This window comes from Adiantum capillus-veneris, chromosome 27 (assembly GCF_014529385.1).
Source record: "Adiantum capillus-veneris isolate H3 chromosome 27, ASM1452938v2, whole genome shotgun sequence".
Lineage (NCBI taxonomy): Eukaryota > Viridiplantae > Streptophyta > Polypodiopsida > Polypodiales > Pteridaceae > Adiantum > Adiantum capillus-veneris.
Genome location: NC_140957.1, coordinates 6,179,876 through 6,192,329, shown reverse-complemented (window position 1 = coordinate 6,192,329; position 12,454 = coordinate 6,179,876). Strand labels below are relative to the sequence as shown.

The 12,454-nt window shown below is 43.1% G+C and overlaps 1 pseudogene; it reads left to right on the top strand.

The window, feature by feature from the left end:
• The first annotated feature begins 6,546 nt into the window (after positions 1-6,546).
• On the top strand, positions 6,547-9,286 carry LOC147421441 (uncharacterized; annotated as a pseudogene).
• Positions 9,287-12,454: the final 3,168 nt, after the last annotated feature.

The window sequence follows — 12,454 nt, the reverse complement described above, 5'->3', positions numbered from 1 at the left end:
TCTTTATATCACAAATCTTCAAATACCATGGCTTGCCAATGTCTATAGTGTCGAATAGAGATCCTAGAATGACCAGTAATTTTTGGAAGGGTCTCTTTGAGAATTTAGGTATAAGGCTAAACTTCTCTTCGGCCTATCATCCCCAAACGAATGGCCAAAGTGAAATAGCTTACCTAACCATTCTTGATCTACTAAAAGCTTATGTCACAGAAGTAGATCAAAAGTCCCAATGGGAGAAGTACTTACCCTTAGTCAAGTATGCCTACAATAACACTGTACATACTTCCAGGCAAGTCATAGAGGGAAGATCAAAAAGTCCCTAGCTACTCAAGGTACATGGGAAGATCTTCGCTTTTTGCACATGAATATAGTCGAGACCTGCAAGAATCTTTGCAGATGAATATAGCCGAGACCTGCAAGAATCTTTTCAAAAGATTAAGGATGCTATATCCATCTCTCAGCAAAGGCAAAAGGCTGTTGTTGATAAGCATAGAAGAGCCCTAGCCTTTAAACAAAATGATTGGGTTTTGCTTAAGTTTTGCAAGGCTCGATTAAGGCATACAATGGGCAAGAATCCCATAGGACACCAAAAGTACTATGCTAAGTTAGCAAAAAAGTACTATGGTCCCTTTCAGATTCTTAGGCCAATCAATGAGATGGTGTATCAACTTAAGTTTCCCAACCATTGGCTCATACACAATGTTTTCCACATGAGCCTACTAAAGCCTTACAAAGGAGAGCCACCTCAAGAAGCAATTATTGAAGACGCACTGAAGATCGAGGACCAAGAAGAGGTCGAGGACCAAGAAGAGGTGCTCCAACATGAGTCCATTCTCCGATACGAAGAAAAGGTATTATGAGGCGGTAAGACTATCCGAAGATATCTTATCAAGTTCAAAAATTATCCTTTTGAAGATGCTAAATGGATGCAAGGCATACAATAAAAGGATAATCTAAACCTTGTCAATTCTTATGATGATTCCCTAGAGTAAGCAAATGTAAATATGTATAAATGAACAAAGTTTTTGTCTTATAAGACTCTTTTTTTCTTTATTGTGCACAAATGTCAATGAGTATGCATACTAATTATAATTGTATTGTCCAAAGGCCAAAGTAGGGGAAATATTGGATGGTCATGGGAAGACCTAAAAGTCTTCCCACATCCCTACGAAGGAGGGGGAAAGCCCTTATTGTAGGGGATGAGAGAGAGAGAGAGACACAAACACACACACACACACACACACACACACACACACACACACACTCCAAAGCTCTCTCTTTACACAAAGGGAATATTGGACACATGTCAGGCTCCTAGGCCAGTTGCCCCCAATTTTCCCTCAAATCCTATTGGATGGCCATAGAGGTGGACCAATGAGAATAAGGCTAGAGTAAATTTAGTCTAATCAATTGAAAAGTGCTTGATAAAATGACCAATAGAAATTAAGCTCCCTAGAAGACTATCGGATAGTCTACCAAGGGCTCCAATGAGCATCCAACAGCCCAATGGCTTGCTTGATTCCTATTGGTCAGAAGACAAAAAGGTCCAATGAGAGTTTAGATGAATTATTTAATTACCTAAAGCTCTCACAAAAGGGGAAAGGGGGACACATGTCACAAGGCTATCAATTATGCTTCTAATTTGTGATTGGCTAAGCTTTGCCGGAGCCAATGAGATGCCAACGTGAGCAAAAAGCAAGAGGGGTCGACCAAGAGAGAGAAAGCTTGGCATTTTTAGTGTTACACATTTTTGCTACACACACAAGTTATGTGTTGAGCAAGAAATCCATCTCCTTCTCCAAGCATTGAGAAGTATAGGCCTACACCAATAACTCTTGGCTATAGAATGCAAATCTAACCAAGAGCTAAGTGTCAATGGCATACTTATCTCCTCTACCATGCTAATTACTATGCTAAGCTATGCTATTAGAGTGATTATGTGAGGACAATACTTCTTTCTCGTAAGATACATCTTCTTCCTCTCAATCTATCCTCATTCCCTGCTAGCTCTCACCATTTTTGAAGGTGTGTGAGGTCTTGGGACTGAGGCTAGGGACACTAGGTGTGTTTTTCAAGAATAATTTGGTGCATAAATCTTCCATCTTCGTTGCACCAACTAGTTTTGTCAAGGAACACAAAGATTGTATTGTACAAAAGTCTCCTTTGATGGGAGAAGCTATAATACAAAGCCTTTATGGAGTGGGGACCGGCTCCATGTAAATCCGGTCCTCAATTGTTGTGAATTATTCTATTTCTCTCTCTTTTCAAGTATTTTCAATGCCAAATTATCTAGGTGTAAAATACAAAATCAGAGAGAGAGAGAGAGAGAGAGAGAGAGAGAGAGAGAGAGAGAGAGAGAGAGAGAGAGAGAGAGAACACTTTAAGAGAAGAAAACGCTAAAAGAATAATAAACGAGAAGAGAAACACAAATATATCAATGTGAAGTTGAACACCTCTTTATATGGACAAAAAAGATCTTTTGACTTTCCATTTTCATATGTCTTTTGACTTTCCACCTTCATCTGCCTTTTCATTTCCTAAACTCACCCTTCATTTATGCACTTAATGTGTTTTGTAGGGATTTTTAGTTTTTTGAGATTGGGAAGACCTAATTGCTATGTTGCTTTCTCAAAATTAAGTACTCTCTCTATGCTCATTAGAAACTTGTTCTTAATGAAATGCTCACTATGTTATCAATTTTTGCTACACAGAAGTTACTAGTGCATTAAAAGTTACAACCATCATCTTTCTTCTAGTTCTGTTGATCCTGGGTCTGATCATCCTCATCACCATCCTCCTTCGTGTAGTCATCATCCTGGTTCTTCTGATTCTCCAGGTACTATGTTAGTGTCTCGTTTGCCAGGCTCATAGTGTATACACCAGCCTTCTCTTGGAGGTCTGACTGAATGGATTCTATGAAATTTTTGAGATCAGTGAGGTTTAAGGTCAAATCGCCCTTCTTGTCCACTATCTTTACCATATAATGATAAATATACTTCTCCATAATCGCGTCCTTCAAGATGTGATGTTTCCGGTACACCTTCTGGTTATCATAATAACTAATATCTAATTCTTCTAAATGATTTTCTCATGTTAAATTGATCATTTAATATGGGGAAGTGCCATGGGAGAAAAAGCTAGAATATTGGTTAAGTTGGCAGACCGGCCACAGTAGGGATCCAAAGGAGGGAAAATAGGGATCCAAAGGGGGGGGGGGCATCTGCAAAAGAGCAAGGTGCAACAATGGGCTTAAAAGACCCTAAGGTTCAGCCCATTAAGACTTCCAAAATGCTAAGGTTCCAAAATTCAAAGTTTGTGTCCAAAGGTCAAAAGCCTAGGAAAATTGGATGCTTTGTGTGTGCTCAAAAAGTCTTCATGCATCCCTACATAGGAGGGGGCGAGGCCTAGAAGTAGGAGATGAGAGAGAAACACACACAGACACACGCACTCACAAGCTCCTTTACACAAAGGGAAAGAGGGACACGTGTCAGCTCCCTAGCCCAGATGCCCACAAGGTGCACTCAAATCCTATTGGATGACCATGGAGGTGGACCAATGAGAATTAGACTAGAGTAAATCTAGTTTAATTAATTTAAAAACACTTAACAAAAGAAACAATAAGAATTAAGCTCTCTAGAAGACTATTGGACAGTCTACCAAGGGGTCCAATGAGCATTCAACAGCCCAATGGATTGCCTGATTCCTATTGGCGAGGAGACAAAGGGGTCCAATGAGAGTTTAGTTGCATTAATTGATTCATAAAGCTCTCACAAAAGGGGAAAGGGGGACACATGTCAGAAGGCTATCACTTATGCTGCTTAAATTTTCATTGGCTAAGCCTGGCATGGGCCAATAGGGTGTGAGCATGAGCAAATAGCAAGAGGGGTCGACCAAGAGAGAGAGGGGGCTGATTTTTCAAAGGCATTATTGCATACACACTCACACTGGTCCATGTGTGGAGTAAGAAGACTCTCTCTCTCCTTTTCAAGCTTTAATGGAAAGCTTATCACCTACTCCAAGCTGGTGAGAAGGGAGGCCTACACCAACAACTCTTGGCTTTGTGATGCAAATCCAACCAAGAGCCAAGCTTCAATGCATGCTCATCTCCTCTACCATGCTAATTACTAAGCTAAGCTATGCTAATATGAGTGATTATGTGAGGAGATGTACATCTTTCTCATAAGACTACTCCTTCTTCCTCTCAATCTACTTTCATACCCCGCTAGCTCTCACCATCTTCGAAGGTGTGTGAGGTCTTGGGTCCGAGACCGTGAGGGAATTGATGACTACTCCTTCTTCCTCTCAATCTACTCTCATACCCCGCTAGCTCTCACCATCTTCGAAGGTGTGTGAGGTCTTGGGTCTGAAACAGTGAGGGAATTGATGTTGTGTTTAATAAGTGTTTTGCTTAGTTCTTGAAGTTTCCATCTTCATTGCACTAGCTAGTATTGAAGGAACAAAAAGAATTGTATTGTAAAATTTCTCTCTTGATGGGAGAAACCATAATACAAAGCCTTTTGGAGGGGGGACCGGCTCCATGCAAATCCGGTCCTCAATTGTTGTCAATAGCTTGATTTCTCTCTCTTTTGAAGTATTGTTCATGCTATCTAACTAGGTGTTATACTTTTTGTTGCTCTCTCCACCCAAGCACTCTTGTTATTCTCATTAGGAATCTATTCTAATGAAATGCTCACTATGTTCATGCTATTTTTCACTACACACAAGTTACTAGGCCATTAAACGTTACATTGGTATCAAAGCACAAGGTTTCTCTTTTCTTGCTTAAGAAGGGAGGTCCTCAATCTAGCTATAAATGTTCGGTACTATTAAGTGCATTTGAGTAAGTAGAATAGAGATTTTTCAGCCTTGCAGTGCACCTGCCTTCGTGCAGATAACGGGGCATCACCGTCGAGAGCGATGGTCTTAATAATGGAGTCCTACGGGGCTTGCCTACGGCTTAACCACTATTGAGCTATTAGAAGCTTGACAGGAACCGGTGCTGTTTTGGTGTTGAATGACCCTGTTGCATTTTTTTTTTGGCCAAGGGCATGGGTATTTTGACAGAGAAAGAGAACACTTGCATGAGCTATTGAGCACTTGAAGCGAGCTTGAAACATTATTTTTTTTATAAATTTCCATGGATGATACTCTCACTTGATTTGCCAAAAGGAGTTTGTTTTGACAGGCAATGAAGACGTCGCACCTATTATGGCATTATGCTTAAAGAGAAGGGAACTTGGAGATGTTTAATTTGATGACATCAAGGCAATCATACCTTTTATGTTTCTCGGTGGTGCAGAGGTTTAAATGAAGAGTGCAAACAGTTCTAAAATATGAAGTTGCTTGTGAAGTGCTGCTTGTGGATGATGATTGCGACAAATGAAATAAAAGCCATTATGAGGAGGCACCTCGCTTTTGTACATATGTTGGAATGTTCACTAGCATGGGAGGCCATGTTGAGAGGGAGCCAGGAAGCGCTCCCTGTACGGGAGTTAGAGAGGGAATATCTGAGCGGCCATAGTCGAGAGCCTGCATCAAATCAGAGAGAGAAAGGCATTTTTCCCATTGTGAGTCAAGGCAAGAGAGAAAAGGGCTTTGCCCTGTGAGCCATAGCCGAGAGGGAGAGGAGGTCCATAGAGATTACTCTTCAACATTAAAGTTTCTTTTACGAGGAGACTATGTGGTGGGAATAGAGTCTTTTAAGGCCTTAGCAAAGAGAGAGAAAAAAAGGGGCCATATCTTGATATGGAAGGTCACGAGGAAGGGGTGGCCAGTAAGAGGGTGTTGATTGGTTGCGGGGAGTCGCCAAGAGGGCACAGATTCTAGCCATGCCAAGAGGGGAGATGTTTTTGAGAGTAGCATAGCCAGGATGAGGAGTAGTGTGCATGAGACGGGGCGCACTGGCTAGTTTTTGCAGGATGGCACGAGAGGGTGTCCTGAGAGAGGGTGTCGGTTGATTGAGAAGGGGGTGTGGAGATCTGAGAGATGAGGAGAGTTGCCATGAGCGCGATTGTGAGCATGGGGAGGAAGAGCCCGTGGTTAACTTTCGGGGTGCTTGCCACGAGGGCAAGCAGCTCCCCACCACCTCAGCAGGCCCCCTCAGCGCCACCTCAGCAACCTTTTTTGCGTGACTTTTCTAGGCCCTCCTCGCCACCTCAGTGACCCTTTTCAGCGCCCCCACTTTGGATACCCTTGGCCTGGTTTTGAACGCTTGGAGCCTTGCAGTTAATTCCATTGTCTTCATACACACACACACACACACACACACACACACACACACACACACACACACACACACACACACACACACACAAAGGTGCACACAACAAGGCCTCACACTAACGCACACACACACACACACCCACATACCTTTGATGATGCTGCCATGTTCCTCTCGATCTCTCACACACATCCACACCTCTCCATGTAACTATATATGAATTTCCCATTCTTACATTATCCTAATGAAGCTTTCAGGGAGTTTGCTCATGGCCCATTCGATTTGGCTCGAGGAGGTTTAATTAAGATCGAAATTATCTAACGACAATGCAAAATGTGCAAGTTTCGTCGTCCGGTGCCTTTAATGCTAGTGTTTTGCATTGGACGCTTATGCATGACGAGAGATCAAAATATAAGGTCATGCGCCAAGCAATTATCCCATGGTCACGTGTTGACGACTTTGTTCAAGGTGAGGGCAAGATCGAAGACTATGACATAGTCTTCAACAAATACACGCACCATCGTCGCCATCCTGATAAAATCAAGAGGTTACTCAATGATGCGTGGATTGAAAACATAGTGTAAGTGTGTTATGGTTATCAAAAGTTTATTGTAGTCAAGTTGTTATCAAGCCCTTGCAAATTCAATCCTACATCTTATAGGTTTTGGTGTGCCTATGGTCCTCTCGATGAACGACACACGGAACCTTCTATTGCAAAGCATGAAACCGCAACATCAAGTGTGGCTGGCACAAGCAAAAAAAAGAGAAGACGACACAACAAAGGCCTCACAAAACGAGGATGTCAATGCCATTTCACCATCAGCCGTCTACATCGCGACCATAGCCTTGGTGTGATATCATACATTAATCCCTATCACACTGATAAAGAGGATTTGGTATGTCATGGTGAAGGTTCCGAAGTGTTATTCTCTCCTTGGGTCTCTAAGGAGAAGAAGCTATGGGTGTGTAATCTTCTTCGACGAGGGTTTACTCCCTCGCAAGTGATGGATGGACACATCAAGGCGTTGCATACTCAGATCACATCAGATCCCCACCATCCCACAACGAGAGATGATTTCCTCTCCATTCGCGACATTCTTAACATAGCACGAAAGATTGCTATTGAGACATATTATTTGCACGAGGATGATGCTGATAGCACACGACGGTGGTGCACCAAAAATACATCGATGGTGTTTATCTATCAAGAGCAGGACCTATCACATGGAAAGGACTTCATCTTGGGAATACAGTCACCTTGGCAAAAAGAGATGTGCAAAGTGTACGGCGATGGAAACCTAATCGCAATGGATGCCACATTTGGTACAAATAAGTATAAGGTATGTACCCCTTTTCTCATGTGAGAATAGCTAATTGAGACTTGGATTAATGGTGTGTTCATGCTCTCTCAAATTGTAGTTCCACTTGTACTCTATCCTCGTTTTTGATGCACATCGCAATGGCGTACCTATAGCTTGGATATTGTCATCTAGCGCTACACTAGAGGTGACAAGCTTGTGGCTTTCCAAATTTAGAAATGGGATGTTAGATTACCACAAGTGTTGGGAGCCTATCGCTTTCATGGTAGATGATGCAGAGACAGAAATAAGTGCTATTAGGTATGAAAGTGAGAATATTTACAAACAATCTTTTTTTATGTGATGCCAAAAAAGTTTTGGTATTACGATAGGGAGGTTTTCAATGTTCCGGTCTACTTATGCTTGTGGCATGTGCGACGATGTTGGCTCAAGCACCTTGTTAGGAAGGTACAAAGGTGGCCAACAAGGGCTTCGATGTTCCGTACCTTGGGTCTCATCATGCACATGCGAGGACCCTCTAGCACGACAGAGATGGAAGCACGAGAACGTGCGCAAGAAATGGTAGCATCATTCCTCCAAGATTTTCAAAAGGAAGAGGCCTTCATCAATTACTTCAAAACATATTGGCTTCCAAAAATTGGTACATACACAATCTTATGTACATCAAATAACTTTTATTTGTTTATTTATCTTACGCACCATGTTGGTTTTGCCTGCAGACATGTGGGTGCGTGCATCGAGGACACTCCCACACTCAGGACAGGATACACATGGGGCAATTGAGGCCTATCATGGTGTATTGAAGACCAAATTTCTAGGAAGTTCAAAGAAGATGGTTGGACGTAGAATCGATTGGCTGGTTCACAAGCTGACCTCCTCCGCTCTACCATTTTATTGGTACGTACAAATGACAAAAGACAAGGGGTTTGTGCGCAATAATGCAATTGAGAGTATTGTGGAGAATTCTTATGAAAGAGCGATGAAAATTCCTGATAGCCATGTCTCCATAATTTCTATGGAGGAGGATCCACATGTACTTGTGCAAAGTGGCTCAAACCCACAAGTGGTGCATACTGTATACAATCTTGATAGTGTTTGGGCTTGTTGCACATGTGCTTGGTCAGAGGAGGGAAATATATGTAAGCATCAAATAAAAGTGATGCTTATGTTAGGTGTTTCAACTTCTACTTTGAAGGATGTGTGCTTAAAGTTATATGAAAGGCAAGTTGGTGATATCCATACAAGGCCTACACTGCCAATTAAAGCCATGGAGAGAGAGGTTTCCATAGAAGATGTACATCAAGTTGACCAAGACTTTGAGGGTGGGAGTCTTCATGAGAATGAGGAAAAGCAAGATAACAATAAAGGCTTGAAGGATCTTGATAATCTTCTTCAAGAGCTTCTGTCAACCGTCAGTGACAGTAGTGAGTTGATCGGGGAAGCGTGTGCACTTGTCAAGCAAGCCATTGGAAAACTACATGCGTTGAAAGCTACAAGCGAGGATGCCTATCAACATGCTTCTACATTTGTTGCCACTAAAGATGCATTCGGCAACACTTTGAAGAGAGCAAAGCCTTTCATAGAGAAGAGATTAGGGAGGAGGAAATTGGCCCAAGGCAACAACGAGAATGTAGTGAACTCATTCATACTCCCCACACGCAAAAGTAAAAGCTCAATGCAACAAAATTTGGATAAGCATGCACAGAAACAAGATGGGAATTCAAGTTCATTGGGTATGGATGCGTAGCTAGCTCCAATCATGTAGATTAAAACTCATGTAATGTTTTTTCAAATATCAATGTTGAGGAGATTGTAATGCTTACATGTGTATGTGCATTTTTGTTTTGAGGGAGGGAGTACCCAAAAATGGAGAGAGAGAGAGAGAGAGAGAGAGAGAGAGAGAGAGAGAGAGAGAGAGAGAGAGAGAGAGAGAGTGTTTCAATATAGCATACTTTTAGATCTTATGAAGCATTCAACACATTCAAAAATGTGCATTGAGAATATCTATTCCTAAGTGTAAGTTTATGTACAAGAGTTTGTTTGAGGGATGGAGTGCCCAACAATGGGAACACATTCAATTGTTTGAGGACATAATTGTCAAGCCACATAGCCAACACATTCAATTATTTGCAATGACCACATCTATTGAGCGTGAAAGAGTGTGTGTGTGTGTGTGTGTGTGTGTGTGTGTGTGTGTGTGTGTGAGAGAGAGAGAGAGAGAGAGAGAGAGAGAGAGAGAGAGAGAGAGAGAGAGCACATGGCCAACAAAATCAGAGCTAAACAAGAGCTAATACATTGCATGAATCCAATATTTCACCATTCATACAAGGGCATACATCCCAAAACAACCTTAAGAATTTTTTGAGCCCTAAAAGTGCTCATTCTCATTCATGTCGTGCTCGCAAGCGCTCCGAACGCCTTAGGACCCGAGAGGCATCAATACTCTTGAACTTCATAGCCTTTAATCGTTCCGAATGCCTAGGGACCTTAGGGACGCTCTTCACGGAGTTATTGATTGATGTGGAGTCCTGTAACAAAGTGATTACAAACATTTCCATCATTTGGAAGCAAACACCATGGATTATGGTTTGTGTGTTCGAGTGTAAGTACGTGTGGCAAGGATGGATACCTTGGCCTCCTCTACGAGCGAAATTTGTGGCTCTTCGGGTGAGGATGTTGGAGGTTTGGTGTCGCTCAAAAGGTCCACGCTTTTGTTGATGAGCACCGGCATGGCCGGCATCCGCAACTCGTTTGGTGTGGGTGTGCATAGGTCAATGGGATGTTCCAATCGTCCCAAAGAAGAAGGCAGTGTGCACAAATCAATCGGATGGTTGAGACATCCTACAAATGGGGCTTTCCGTGCAGAGATACACAATTGGTAGTTCGACATGTTTCTTGCAAAGCCCACCACAATTAGTGCTTGATGATAATGCACATAATAGTTTAGCCATGTTCGCTTATTGGAGACGGAACAATGAACATTTTCGGACAGGATGCACGTCCAATATATGCTCAGTGTGTGCTCGTGTGACACCTTTTAGCAAACATAAACAGAAGCACAAGTAGTGCTTCAACTTCTAAAAGCATCCCCTTCAATGGTGATATCCACAACTCACATGAGTCACCGGTGTGTGCACACGCATCAGTGAAAGGTCCAGCACCCTTGTGCAGCTTGAGAGAGAGAGAGAGAGAGAGAGAGAGAGAGAGAGAGAGAGAGAGAGAGAGAGAGAGAGAGAGAGAGAGAGAGAGAGAGAGAGAGAGAGAGAGAGAGAGAGAGAGAGAGAGAGAGAGACGCACCCTGTGGGTTGGACAGAGAGCTCGAATGAGTCGTGCAGCCTCGTGCTCTGTTTGAAATTCCCCCCCCCTTTTGAGTGTAGCAGAGAGGGGGAGTCGGCTTCGCTTGCAGATTTGAGATAGGCAGTTTGGGAGGGACAAAATGAAGCCTCACATGTGTGTGTGTGTGTGTGTGTGTGTTCGCGGAGAGAGAGAGAGAGAGAGAGAGAGAGAGAGAGAGAGAGAGAGAGAGAGAGAGAGAGAGAGAGAGAGAGAGAGAGAGAGAGAGAGAGAGAGAGAGAAGAGAGAGAGACAATTCATACTGCAGCGCGGGCCCCTTTACCTGGGTCCTGGACTGCCTGCTGACAATGGGGGAAGAGAGAGAGAGAGAGAGAGAGAGAGAGAGAGAGAGAGAGAGAGAGAGAGAGAGAGAGAGAGAGAGAGAGAGAGAGAGAGAGTGTCGTGCTCACTGTAGAGCGCTGCCGGCTGGGACCGCTTACCTTGATGGCCTGCTCACGCGTAAAATATTGCTGAGGTGGCGCTGAGACAGCCTGTTGAGGTGGCTGGGAGCTGCTCGCCACGAGGGCAAGCACCCCGAAAAATAACCAAAGCCGAGGAAGAGGCCATGCAGGCCATAGCGGGTTGCAAGAAGAGGGAGTGAGAACCGGGTTGCACAGGGTTCGCGGCCTGAGTATGAGATGCGAGAAGAGAGACAGCCTGCTTTGCCACAAACAAGGAGCCAGGGAGAGAGATTCTCTCTGAACGAATCGAGGAGAGAGAGAGCTCGATCTCTCTCTGTAGGGAAGAGCAATAAAAAGAAAGCTCATTATGCTCACTAGGGGGTGCTCCCATAGGAAGGGAATTGAGGAGGATTGAGAGAGAGCCTCTTTGCGAGGGTAATGAAAGAGATTAGAGAGAGAGATTGCTCTCATTTTGAGGTTGAACCCAAAGAGGGGGTTCAGAGAGATTGACACTCGGCTGCAAAGATAGATAGAAAGAGAGACTCTATTGTAGAGCTCCTTGTTGAAATCGAAGGGGGAATTGGTCGCAGAGCACGTGTATGAAGGAACGACCATCCATGAGATACAAAGTCAAAGCTTCAGACATGGATAAGCTTTCTTTCCCTCCTATTTCTAATAAATTTTGTTGTAGACTTGGCGTGATAAAAGAAAACATTTTTACACAAACATTTGCAGTGTCTCTCTCTCTCTCTCTCTGCTTCTCCATTTTCATATTAAACACGTAAATGTCTTCATAAATCTGTTCTCGAGTCTGAGTGAGTATATGCAACTCGAGCATTGAGTGGGTTAGAGAGAGAGAGAGATAACTTGATACATGTTTTGGCAGATGATTTAGCCGCACTTACATTGTCTAGGCTCCTTGTTTTGGGAGCGAGCATAGAATATAGCTTGAACTCTTTTGTTTGCTAGGTTTTTCTTGGTCTTGGTCTGCTCCATGGCCTAGACATAGAAAAATATCTATCAGACCCTCTCTTCTATTCCTTGCAATTAATGGTATTCGAGCCATGGGTACAGTAGCGTGAGTGCTTTTTCTAAAGGGGTAAAGAGGAGTAGCAACTAGGCTTTGAAGTGCCAAAGTACACGTAAAAAAATTTTACGCCTAAAAGTTGCTAGAATGGCTG